Below are 13,802 nucleotides of genomic sequence, written 5' to 3'. Positions count from 1 at the left end.
ATATTGAGGAAAGAAGGTATAGAGGAATCAGGGAAACAAGTGGATTATGAGAGGGGAGACATTTATGAATGACAGGAGATGGCCTCAGATAAGTGAGCGATAGGCGGAGAATTACCTTTCTGAAACTATCTGCCACTCTTGTGCATGTTCACACACACTAACAAACACTCACACATGTGCACGTACACCCACATACACACACCTCTCTCTAGTGAGCACCAAATATCCCTTCAAATTTCCTAGTTTAGGATTGTAAAGTTTTTATTAAGTTTACAACACCCTTCGACTACATTCACTTGGTCGGCGAGGTAGCAGAGGTCAGAAGGTGGGGGAGTGGAGGGGGGAAGGGAGAACATAGTCAGACATAGTCAATGAACAATAAAGGAAAATAATACATACTCGTATCACATAATGGAAATCGTCACTGTGAAAAGGTGGGTTGGAATATGCTCTCCACTAATTAAAGTGGGCACCTTGTAACAGTCCACAAGACCCTTATGATGTGTGAGGTCAACTATAACCTTTATTGAAAACTATCCTAGTGGTAGATATGGAGAGCAGCCTTCAGGCTTAATCTTGCAGGAATGTAAAGCAGCTTGTTTTGCCAGACTATCACCTCCCAAATGACTAAATGAAAGGAGAATCCCACAGTGTTTATATAAGAATATGTATATATTAATACAACACTCTCTACTAGTCTCTATGTGAAACTAGGGCATAAAGCACACAATACTGAATCAATAGAACATTCGTAAATAGCACAATACACAGCGGGCTCCAGGGGTAGACCGAACCATGTAAAAAAGAAATGGTATAACAACAATGACTTAACTAGACACAGTGCCTATACCAAGTAGAATCGCTGGGACCCCAAGGAACCACTCAGAGGAGTGACACAGGGAGCCCATGGATGACGTGTGCAGTGCGTAAACACAGATGTGTGCTCTGTACAACTCTATGGGAAAGTCGCAGTTGGAAATTTACTAGTTAAGGACACTTCTGAGAGGACTTCGACCAAAACCCTTTGGAAAATAGGAGGTTCTAAGGCCAACCCACCAGTGAGTACTGAGGTACCCGTGTTACCTATCCCAGAGGAGCCGGGTGCATGGGTGTCAAGTGGCGTCAGAAACTTTTGTTGCTTTCAATGGAGAGCTGCAAAGAAGTACTGCTGCCAGGAATCCAAGCCTGGATTCAAGGTTAGAAGAACCTGAATGCAGAGGGGACAGAGTCTAGGTCACTTCTGGTGACCAGGGGCTCGGTAGTTGAATGCCCACCGATGTGGGGTGCTTCAGGTGAGAAGAAGGGTTGCTTGACTCTGCAGCCACGGGGACCAGGAGATGTCTAGGATGACCAGAATCCAGAGGTGAGTTGTCCCACGAAAGATGTTGAGAGCTGAGGGGTAGAGGTCTGGCTGGAGCACCAACAAGCCTTGGCAACTGTAACCCATGTGGTTAAAGGAAACAGGTTACAGTGTGGACCAGCAAGATCCAGGAGACTCTACAAGCAATGGAGAGTCAGAACACATCTGGAACAGCCAGGTAAGCCCAAGAATTCACAAGGTGGCCCTCGCTAGGACCCACAGGCCAGCGGACCAGGTATCGTGAGGAGACCTCAAGCAAGTCTGCAAAGCTCCAGCCCACAGGACACTCGTAGAGTGGAGGCCAGAAATCTTCAGTGCAAATACTGCTCGGGTTCAGGACTGCATGGAGTTCAAAGCACAGGCTCAGGAATCATCACTAAGCATATACAACTGCAAAAGTACATAGTGCACAGGGGTTTAGGTTGCACAGCCCCCACGAGGGATATTGGTCTCAGAATTACTGAGCGGTCATGTCGACCTCAAGGACCTTTGGGAACCCACCTCCTGTGTTGCTAAAATCTTCGGAGTCCTTGGGAGCTCAGGAGAAGCAAACTGGGTAGATGCATTTAGGTGCCGGCTTTTATGAGGAGTAACTCCTTTACTCCAAGGGAGATTCTTCAGTCATCTAGCGTCATGCAGGCAGTCGAAGTCCTTGGTTTCTTCCGAGCAGAGTCTTGTCCAGGTAAAATCTAAGGTCCTGTGATAAGGTAACCCACTTTATACCCATGGGAAGGGGTTGGAAAGATTATGTGGACCCTCCTAGTGGAGGGGCAGGATAGAGGGGTGGCTACACCCATGTCCTTTGTCCAGTTTCGCACCAGAGCAGGAGCTAATGGCTCCCAGAACTGGTTAGAGCTGGACTATGCACAGGGACACCAAATGTGCCCCCAGTGCAGACTTTCTGGTACTCAGAGAGTGCACCCACCCAGCCCCAATAACTAAATCCTGTCTGGCAGGTGGTTACAGCTCCCTGTGACAGGATACCTATTGTCATGCCTCTGCGTGAGCTTGGCTCAGCAGCAGGAGGGCAGAGCCGTGTCTGTGGCTGGTATCATCCATTTTGTGCTGCCAGGTCGAGAAAGCTGGTACCCGGCAGACCGGTGACCCACATATGTCCCTTTAAAAAGGTAGAATCATACCTCCCACAACAGTTACTGGTGTGGAGGCATGATTCCAAGGTGTTTGACACCAAACACAATGTTTCTAAGCAGCCGTTTTAAAGTTAACATTTAACGCAAGGTTATAATTCACTTAAACATATATGTCTGGCTGCATCACAGACAATCCGGGAGAATTGTCTCCGAAGGCTGCAGAGGGGCTCTGCTCATGCAGGGGCACCCACTCATGTAAAACCCAGCACCCTTCCTTCAAGATTGTTATAAGGCCTGCCATAGCGGTGTCTGATAGGTATTTAAGTACAGTGATTTAGATCAATATAGTGACCCTATATCTCAGTAAGTGGCTCAAACACCATCTTACACAGTCTGCAGTAGTCGGCCTGTTGTGTCAATTTGGATGGCCTCTTGTGGGTGGCATAATACATGCTTCATCCCATGGGAGGCGTCTGGGGTACCTATGCCCTGGATACATGGTGTACCATATACTAGGGACTGATAAGGGTACCCTAGAATCCAATCTGGAGTGTACCTAAAGTACATGCATTGCAATTTAAGGGAGAAAGCAGATAGACTTGGGTCCTGGATAGCAGGATCCCAGTCAGATTAGGCCAAAAACAGTGTGACATCAGCAAAAAGTGGGGGTAACCATAAGAAGCAGATACTACTTTCCTGCACTCACTCTGTCTCTTTCCCCAAATCTGCCGTTGGGGTGTTGGGTGTAATCTGCAGTATACGCAAGTATATTGGACATGTGAGCTCCTGGTACACTCCTGAAAGATGCTTTATGCATGCTCCCAATTGTTTCTCAAACTTGGGTAGGTTGTGGCGGACAACCGCTGTCAATGTTTCCACCCCCAGTAGATCCCACAGCTTGTGGAGTCAATCTGCATGCGTTGAGACAACAATAGTGCCCCATTTTGATAGCAGGACTTGTTTTGCCGCACAAAATGCTAAAGTGATAGCCTTTCCTTTATTAAAATGTAGCGGATATGTTTGTGTGTTGGGTAGTCCGAACAGGACATAGCTAAGAAAACAGGGTATTTCGGTATAAAAAATCTGATCAATATCAGCCAACACCTCCCTCCAATACCTATGTAACTTTGGGCAGTGCCATAACAGGTGGTTGAGCTAGCCTGATTGGGCGTAATGCCTCCAACATGTGTCTTCTCTTCCATTTTGCCATTGGGTCAGATGAACTGGGGTGTAGTACCAGTAGTGTGCTAATTTTAACAGGGTCTCATTGCCGGTGGTGCTGGTTGCGGAGGTGCACGCGCGTTGTAGGATGTGAAACGGTGCTCGCACTCCAGCTCCCACCTTTTCCTGGCCGGCACTTGCAAGGGGGTACTCTGTGTATTTAGAAAGAAGTATATGTCGGATAAAATGCGGGAGTCGTCTTTTCTGGATAAGGCCAACGCTCAAACAACGTCAGTTGCCTGCTGGCATGTGGCCTAATATTGGGAAGTGCACCCAGTGTCGGATTGCCAAATAGTGCCAATATTCCGAGTCTGGGATCCCAAAGTGTTGCTGGACCGCTTTAAAATCCAATAGACCTCTCACATCAAATAGATCCCCAATTAGTTTGCAATTTGCCTCCTGCCAGTGTGTGAAGGATTTTTCTTGTGTGGCCTGCGAAAAGTCTGGGTTCCCTATGCTTGGTGTAAGTGGGTAAATCTGTGTACAGAGCTGTTTAGAGGAGTACACCCTGTCCCAAACACCCATAGTGGCTCTAACCATCGGCGATATATAGATACCTGGCGGGTGGTGTTTACGCTTGCGCCATGGGATTTTCCAGATCTGGACTCCCGCCACCGCTTGGTCCAGAAAACACCAAAGTTTCTCTGTCATTGGATGCTGCCGTTCGACCATGTGGCGTAATTGTGCAGCCTGATAATACTTTGCTAGGTTCGGTATACCCAGAAGACCCTTGGCTATTGGCAGGAAGGACCGCTCCCTCGCCATCCAGGCCCGCTTAGAAGCCCATATAAAGGACTTGAGAGCAGCCTGTAGTTTTTTCAAAATGGGAGCGGATGGCGCCAGTGGCATCACCTGCATAAGGTAGAGAATTTTTGGCAACAGGGTCATTTTGACAGCTGCTCTGCGACCCACCCAGGAAATGGAACCACCATGCCAGGATTGAATGAGGGATCTCACTGTCTTTAAAAGATCTGAGTAGTTATGTGTTACAAAGTCTTCAATGGTAGGGAGAATCTGAATGCCCAAATATTGAATTTCCCATTGCGCTCACTGAAAAGGAAACTCCGACACCAACCGTAGTTGCTCATAATGCGGGATAGTGATATTAAGTGCTGGGGTCTTGGTAGTATTCACTTTAAAGCCTGAGACCACACCAAATGCTGTGAGTTACTCAAGGAGGGGGGGAGTGAGTGACAGAATTTGTGATGGCCAGCAACACATCGTCAGAGTATAGAGCTATTTTATGAGATTGGCCTCCCATCCAGACTCCCTCTATCTGTGAATGGTGTCGGATGTGTTCCGCCAACGGCTCCATGTAGAGTACAAACAGGAGTGGTGAGAGCGGTCAGCCCTGGCGGGTCCCCCTAGAGGTTGAAAAGGATGTTGTTTACCTTAACCAGTGCTTTTGGCCCCACATACCCAGCCCAGATCCACCGCCAGAATCTAGGACTGAAGCCCACAGTTTCCAGCACTGTTTGTAAGAATGGACAATGGACGCAAACAAAGGCCTTTTCGGCGTCTATCGATAAAAACAAGGTCGGTTCTTGAGAAGGCCGGGTCTTACCTAGTAGGTGAAAAAGCCTTTTGGTGTTGTCCCCACAAGTGCAGCCTGCTATAAAGCCGGACTGGTCAGGCTCGATCAGCCCCGGCATATACCCACCCAGTCGGTCTGCTGATATTCCTGTAAATATCTTTGCATCCATATTCAAGAGGAATATGGGATGGTAGGATGTGCAGTGTTGAGGATCTTTCCCTGGTTTGGGCAGCACTATTATTATTGCCATACGCATTGATTCCGTAAGCTCCCCAGTTTCACTGAATGAGTTGTACAGCCGAGAAAGTATTGGGGACAAAAGGGAGGCAAATTGTTTGTAAAAGGCTGCTATAAACATATCCTGGCACCTTTTCAAATTGGAGTCTCCCTATCGCATCTAGCACTTTCCGTTCTGTCATGTCATTCTCCAGGGGCGTGATGTAAGGGGCCTGCAGCTTTGTTATTGGGCCCTGTGCGATGTAAGGAATGCAGTCCTCCAGAGGTTTCCCCTCCGCCCTGTAAAGGTGTGCATAAAAGCGTCCAAATTCCGCTGCTATGTCCTGGTCCCTTGTGATATGCTGGTCGTTACCGTCTATGAGGCCCTGCATGTGCCTAGAGTGTATCTGCGTTCGCAACCTGTGTGCCAGCAACTTCCCAGCTTTGTTTCCCCCGCATAATATTTCTGTCACGTTCGTAGTAACGCATAATCTGCGGCATCCATGTCCAGCGCTCTAATCTGTTTATGCGCTAGAGCCATTTGCTGCCTAGTTTTGTGTGAGCCTGTGTATTAGTGGGCCTCTTCTATCTCTTTAAAAGTACCTTGTAGGCTGGCGTGTTTCAATGCTCGCTCCTTGTTGAGTCTGGCTGCTATCACTATATACGTGCCTCTAATGACCACCTTAAGAGCCTCCTAGTGTTGCTATTGCAGTGTGTGGTGTATCGTTGATGGCAAGATAGTCCACAATAGCTTTCTCCACTTCCTTGATCGCTGCATCAAAGGATAGCATTTTAGGATGGAGACGCCTTGATCCATAATTCCAGCGCGTGGTCGGAAGGTATAGGTCCAGTGGATGGGAGCATGGTCAGACATGGACTGCGTTACTCTCGGTCTCAATGGAGCCGAAATTAGAAAATAACTGATTCTAGCATAGGATTGGTGAGAAGCAGAGAAAAAAGAGTAAGACCGTGTGGTCGGGCACAACGTCCACCAAATGTCTGCCAACCCAGCCTCTGCTAGCCAGCGTGTTCCCTGCGGGGTAAACATCCCTGAGTTCCCTGGTCATGGGGGAGTTATGTCTGCTGCGGCATCCATTACCAAATTAAAATCACCCCCTATTACAAGATTGGAGTCTGGAGATGTAAGCACCTTGCTTAGCGCCTGCAGTATAAAGTGCTCTTGTTGTTCGTTAGGTGCATATGTGGAGGCTATAGTGAGTGTATGTTGGGCGAGGGACACCCTTAGGGACTGCAGACGTCCACAATTTCGGACTGTACATTGATGATTTTCCCTTGAAAATCTGTAGCTACCAGGATTTCTACTCCCGCTTTTTTTACCTTGACCGGAGGACCAGAATTGATGGTCGGACCATCTGGAGCGCATTCTGTTCCAATCTTTTTTCAGAAGGAGTAGGAGACATATATCACATTGGGCCGCCCTAAGCTGAGTTAAGAGCACTATTCTTTTAGTTGGCAAGTTGAGACACCTTACATTTAGGCTAACTATACGCACCATTTCTCTGGGGGAGTGTCACTGCTATCTATGTCCCTTCCACTGCCACTTAGAACCCCACACCCCGACCAATATATGGAGAGTGACCACATGGTTGAGCACTGAGCATGAGTACATGTATATAACATAATAGCATGAACACACAATAGTTCCTTTGTTAAGGGGAAAGGGTTTCTTACAGGTCAGACCTGCCTTACTTTATCTTCAACTGCTTAACGATCCTTGGGAGATTTTTAACAATGCCAGTTTTCTAGTGGCGGTACAAAAGAGGGTGGTGATGGACGGAGCATCTGAATCAATCAAACACTCACACCCAGTCAAAAGATCTGGGTTTAATCCATCACCGTTCTTTAGCCACTCTACCACCCCAGTTCAGACATGGCTATATGCAAATCAGTCTGACCCTGTGCCTCATGGGAACAGTCCAGCCCGAACTGGCAAGCCATGTCTTCCCTGGACCGGAAACAAGCTTCAGAGGACCGGTTTCTGGCATTCCAGCTATCTTCAGCCCGGCTTGCTTGAATCCAGTGGCAAAGTGAGCAAGGGACTCACGTCTGAGCATACCCTGCCACACTTATGGCGGCCAAAAGGGGTACAAAAGGGAGTGGTGATGGACGGAGCATCTGAAACAATCAAACACTAACACCCAGTCAAAAGATCTGGGTTTAATCCATCACCGTTCTTTAGCCCACTCTGCCACCCCAGTTCAGACATGGCTATATGCAAATCAGTCTGACCCTGTGCCTCATGGGAACAGTCCAGCCCGAACTGCCAAACAATGTCTTCCCTTGACTGGAAACAAGCTCCCGAGGACCGGTTTCTGGCATTCCAGCCGTCTTCAGCCCGGCTTGCTTGAATCCAGTGGCAAAGTGAGCAAGGGACTCACGTCTGAGCATACCCTGCCACACTTATGGCGGCCAAAAGCGGTACAAAAGTGGGTGGTGATGGACGGAGCATCTGAATCAATCAAACACTCACACCTTTAGCTTGGAGATATTTAATGTTGGTCATGTCTCTCTTAGACCTAGAGGTGGTCATTATAGTTGTGTGGTGCAAGCCGACCAAGCCGTGTGTTCTATGAAGCTGTGGTGTGGAGCTAGGCTGGGCAATCTGCTTGCAGTGAGCTCTGGGCTTTTGTGACCACTCTAGTGTCCTCATCCTGCTGACTGGGTAGCAAGGCCTCAAGGGGAGCCCTCACCTTGCTGCATTAATGTCCCACTCCTTCCCCCCCCTACCTAAGTGCCTCAGCTCTCTAGTGGACTTCCAGCTTGCTACTTGGTCACTGGGCCTCTACGGCCACAATAGCCCTCCCGTTGGGGGCAGCTGGGTCTCTTATTGATTACGCCACTGGGAGCTATGCAGGTAGGCCGTGTCCTTGGGAACTTCAATATCAAGTGCGGCCTGGGTGTCAGGACAGCCCAAGCTATTTCTGCTGTCCTTCCCTGCCACCTCGCTTATCTCGGCTGATGCCCTCTAGGCTGCACTTCTCTCCAGGAGGTGGGCTTGCTTTGTTTACCCCTTTAAGGCGCTGTCTGCCGCTGTATTCACCCGTGGTGATATGGGCCATTGCAAGGATGTGGGGGCAGTGGGAAGAGAGATACTTTATTGCACTGCCACCAGCAAACTCCCCCAAAGCAGCTCCTCCCTGTGACACAGTACCACTACCTCCTCTCTTAGTGCCAATATCGACATACTCCCCAGCCCTCCCACAGCAATAAATGTAATAAATAGACACAACACAATTTTGGTGGAGAAAATTGCTGCAGGTTTATTTACATAACAATATGCCAACATGGTGGGTTAACTTTCGGACGATCCCAGGCAGGCCGCCCCTGCCGCCTGCCCACCTGATGAGCCATAAAACCCGGTGGCCCTAACCAACCGGTATTGGCAATTTGGGGGAGGAGATAGCCCCTCCTTCCGGTGGACCGCCATCCTCCACTTACGTCCCTCCCCGCTATGGGGGCGGAGAGTTGCAGGCAACCCCCGGTTGCTCAGGTCCACAACCGCCCGTAAGACTAACGGGGCGCCGTCGCTCCTACAGGATCCAACGAGAGGACCTCCCTGGGGATAATTGGCTTTAGCACCCTTACTGTGATCCTGTAAAGGGTACCCTTCTGTACCTTACAGCCTTTGGATCACCCTGTGAGTCCGCTACAGCACTGGGTGTGGCCACCGTCACCCCAGGGCCCACCACCCACAATAGACCTAGTTACCTACACCCTGCTGATTCCAAGGCCTCTCCCAGAACAAGCCAGAAAGGGGCCATTCCCCTTTTGGACAGGTGTATCCCATCAGGATCTAAATACACTGTAGACTTGGCGTGCAGTAACCCATACCGGCTAAAACCAAACCCCTATTCTCTGTGACTATGCGCATGGCGCTGTTCACCCTCCTGCGCGAGGTCCCCATGGCTTTGTCTAGCGCTCGGTGGAAGACCGTAGCATACTTGTTGGATAACAACTTCCACCCTGCATGGCTGTCCGCTAAGGCTATAGGGCGGGAGAATTCCCATATGTTTAGTGATACTCAACTCCATGGTACTTGATTTATTGGCCTCAGACTAATTAAATGCTTAGTGGACCTACCAGGATCAGAACCTGTGACCAGGAGGTCGAACACAAGTCCTAGCAGTTCTGCCACTCCACAGGCCTGTGAACTTGAAACCCAGGGCCGCCTACTGGCCTTTAACCCTTACTTGGACATGCCTGACATCACTTTATTAAGTTCCGTGGCCAACCTAGTCACTGAACCCAGGGCCGCCTGCTGGCCTCTAACCCTTACTTGGACATGCCTGACATCGCTTTATTAATTTCCGTGGCCAACCTAGTCACAGATGGTAAAACGAGGGACTGAAAATTAGACGACAACCGAGATGATCGATAGCTAGACCCAATACGGAAGTGATCCTATGAAATGAGGTCGGGACCACCACACCCTGCATTTGATGCAGCCCAGGTTTACTTTGCCATGCCACCTACCCAGACCTAGATATCACCTTAAACCCCTGCAGGGACCAGGCGGCAGGCACCCAGCGGTACCTGTCAGTCCTAATTTATACCAACTCCATGCCGCCTTGCGGCACTCCCTGCTGAAGGAGTCTATTTGCGACCCCTACTCGCCCCACCTGACCCGCAATGCTTGCCCCCCTGAAGATGTGTGGTTACCCCTCATCGGGGTCGGTGGAACGTACAACATGTGCACCTGAATGTACAAGATATGTGGTGTTGTGCCGGAGTAGGGGAATCAGAAACTAATAGTAACTGTGCCTGGGGCATGTGTTAATATCTAAAACTGTAAAACATGATAAAGCACGACCTGTGCTAGAATTCACTGTGACATCTGGCTTACGCATGGTGCAGCACCAATTGGCTCATCACATCAACTTTACAAACCCAGGAGCAAGCCTGAGCTGGTTACCCCAGGTCCATGCTGCACACGCCTTAACCTAAGGAACTATTCCCAACTGAGCATTCGTCCCAACAGAACTGACCCCTCTGTATGCAACTCAAAGTGCATCAAATGAAGCGAACCAGGCCCCCTTAAGGCTATAAGGATGGCCTGGGCCGAAGGCAATTGTCAACCATGGTCTTGACTGAGTGAAACAACATTATTAAACCACCTTGTCAAATATAGCACAGGAGAACTCGAAAAATCAGTGGAGGGCTCTAGCCGCGCTTACGGAAGTCCAGACTTGACTTTCTCACCTTGAGGGATTAAACAAGGTACACAATGGACAATAGTGTTGCCGGTGACTACCTGGACAGGCACTTTCCCCTGCTGTGTGCAAACCCCATAGTGTGTCACAAGTACTGCTCTTCAGATAACTTCTGGAAACATCCCTTAGCACTCCAAAATGAGTACCATACACGTCTTCAGCCAATCTACTCATGTGGTTACTCCTCCTGTCACCTAAAATACATACAGAAGCACCACTGTGGAATGACCAGAGAGCTCACCCTCCACAGCAACCGTTAACGACAAAACAATGGAACAGCAGCTCCCTAGCACCTGGACGGCGCATGCAGGCATCCACGACGCAAGCCAATGATTCGCATGACGTAACCAATCTAGCGCTGAGAATGCCTCCATGCGGCCTATCCTTGAATCGTAGCACCAGTCGAAATGACATAGTGACGGACTTGCGATTGACTCCAAGGACATGATGAACAACTTTGATCTATCTGCTGCAAACCATAACACCATACCTCTGATCGGTGTTAGCGAGTAAAGACAACATGCATTCATGTCCACAAGCATGTCTCACGTCACTGTTGGTATCATGCAAGCTACCACAAGACGTAGCAGGAATAACATCTAAATACCACCAATATGAATAATAAGCATTCCATGGCACCGAAAATGCCCAGCATAGACAACATTTCTAAGCATTCCACAGGTGAATTGCAGATTGAGCTGAAGCCTGGCCCGCCCCCTATCCTCCATGGCCCGTGTCTCCCAAACCCCCAGAAATGGTGGAACCGTGACAGTGGAAATCTGGACACCTCTCCCATGCTCAGTGGGCCCAAACCTCCTTGCTGTTGAAGATTAGAATGGGCGCCCAGTACGCCCGTGTCCTGTCTGAAGACACGCGCCGCCACCCCATGGCAGCCTCAAAAGCCCAAATCTATTGGCGGAACACATGGGAGTGGTATGAAAATCGGGACTGCATGTAACATACAATTATTGACAAGGAAAGGGGGGACCACCCTGAGCCATTACTCAAAACCATCACACAGCGGTGCACTTGTTCAGGAAGGCAAGGGGCCCTGTGTCTATGAGGGACCAGGAAAATACCGTCCTAACTTAACTACTAGTGTGCCGCAGCAGGTGCTGCACAGGAACACGCGCTAGTAAACTGTAATCATTAGCAAATACTGTCTGCGGGAAAAAGGCGGACTGACCATCCCACGAATCCCTCAATCTACGGAGAGAAATGAGATGTCAGAAAGCCCACTGTTTCCCCTGTGTCTGGGTTGCCTCAATGACTCAAAGACTCTAACACCTCGAGCTACTCTAAGAGCACCTCGATCACCATACTTACTTACACAGGCACGGTGTCGGACTTTTGAGGTTTGGCGCGTTTGAGTGACAATACGTAATTCAAGGAACAGCATTCAGGTTCCGAGCCCGGAGCACGCCCTGGCCATTCCTGCTTCCGTTCCCAGCTGTCCTTCTCTGAGTGGTGCCTGCGTACTTGATCCGATTGTCCTGAAATTAGATAAAAGGTTACACTCCATTCCTGGACGTGCTGACCCAGAACCCCACACACTGGTCACAGTGTGCTCTTCCCCTGTACCTGCTCCGAGCCCTGCAGGCCAGCCTGCTAGGCGTGGTTAGACCATCAGAGTACGAAACCCGCGTGTTTCTGGAAGAGAGAACAAATCCATGAAAACAGCCCATAACCAGCATTGACAGGTAAGCATATTGCTAACTTGATCACCAGGATCAGAGCCCCTTCCTTGAGCACTAGTTGATTTACAATAAAACCCATTCCATTATTGCACAGGAGATGCATGATTTGCCCCGACTCACCTGTTGTTTAAAAGAAAACACATTCAAATATGGAACAGGGGATGGATGATTTGCCCACACTCAGTCGTTGCTTTCCAAGAGAACACACCAATTATTGCCCAGAAAATACCTAATTTGCCCAGACTCATCAGTTGTTTTATAAGAGAAAACATCTAATTATTGCACAGTAAATACCTGCTATGCTCAGACAAACAAAGTGGAGATGCCGGGGATCCGAACCCGGGGCCTTATACACGCAAAGCATGCGCTCTACCACTGAGCTACATCCCCCCCACCCCAAAACACAAGAACAGGGGTGAGTCAGCATTTACCTGTGCGCATCACTTAGAGTGGCTTGGGTGTAGGCCTCTGCCCTATAGCCCTCGCACTGGAGCCCGTGGGCACACACGGATGCAGAGGAGGGGATGGAAAAGTGGGGGGCTATGTCTGGAGCCAACACGCGGCCGCGGCCAATAAGACACGGTGCGGGCCCCCAACCTCCCGTTGGGGGCCAGTATGCATTGATCCCTGTACCTGTTGATGCCTCCGATGGACTCCCTGGTGACGAAGACGGCTTCTTCTGCGCGTTTTCTACAATAAAATCACACAACCATCAGCCGCCCTGCCCCCCCCCCACCCCGGTGGCCCCCCAGGCTGCAACCCCTGCCCTCGTGTTGTTCATGTATACCTCTGGGGAACACAAGCCAAAAGCGCAACTGTAAGATCAGGGCAAGGATTGCATATGCATAAAACACCTGAATGGGTTCTTAAGGTTCAAAGGCTCAAAGGTTATTTGGCGTTGATAAGGGCCTAGGTTCCAAATTCCTGTTACGTGATTGAACCCTTGCTGGCACATTACACACAGCAATAGCTCAATAGTGTATGCATTGCAACCCCTTTTCCGATGTGTGTGCCCCTCAGTGCCCTGGCGTACACATAAGCCTAAATGTGGACAAGTAGATATGGGGTTAATACCACGAGGTTAGGGCATTTTACTGTGCTCAGTTAAGTATTATATGCATTTTTGAAGCTAATAAAAAAGATTTGTAAAAAGACAGATCATCATTCTTAGCAGCACACTGTTTGAGCAGCAAGCAGTAAATGCTGACAACAAGGCAACATGATAGATAATACAAATGCTACATTAAGCTTCCAGGAAGCGTTATAAGTATTTAACTGTTACACGAACAGCAATGGATACCTACCGTGACCGTCTGCTAAATTATTTTAAGAACCGGCATTACTTTTGCCACATTTCTACTATGAACAATTTGTATGTCTGACAAGTTGCGCATCCCAACTGTCCATAACCAACAGCTTTAGGCAATACATGTATTGGAGGAAGATGCTGTT

The 13,802-nt window shown here is 49.1% G+C and overlaps 1 non-coding gene across 1 annotated transcript; it reads right to left on the bottom strand.

Moving 5' to 3' along the window:
* Nucleotides 1–12,667: 12,667 nt before the first annotated feature.
* Nucleotides 12,668–12,740, bottom strand: TRNAA-UGC (transfer RNA alanine (anticodon UGC)). The gene has a single exon. It is a non-coding gene; the product is annotated as a tRNA-Ala (tRNA).
* Nucleotides 12,741–13,802: the final 1,062 nt, after the last annotated feature.

This window comes from Lissotriton vulgaris, chromosome 1_1 (assembly GCF_964263255.1).
Source record: "Lissotriton vulgaris chromosome 1_1, aLisVul1.2, whole genome shotgun sequence".
In the NCBI taxonomy this organism is placed as follows: Eukaryota; Metazoa; Chordata; class Amphibia; order Caudata; family Salamandridae; genus Lissotriton; species Lissotriton vulgaris.
This window is presented reverse-complemented; position numbering and strand designations above follow the sequence as displayed.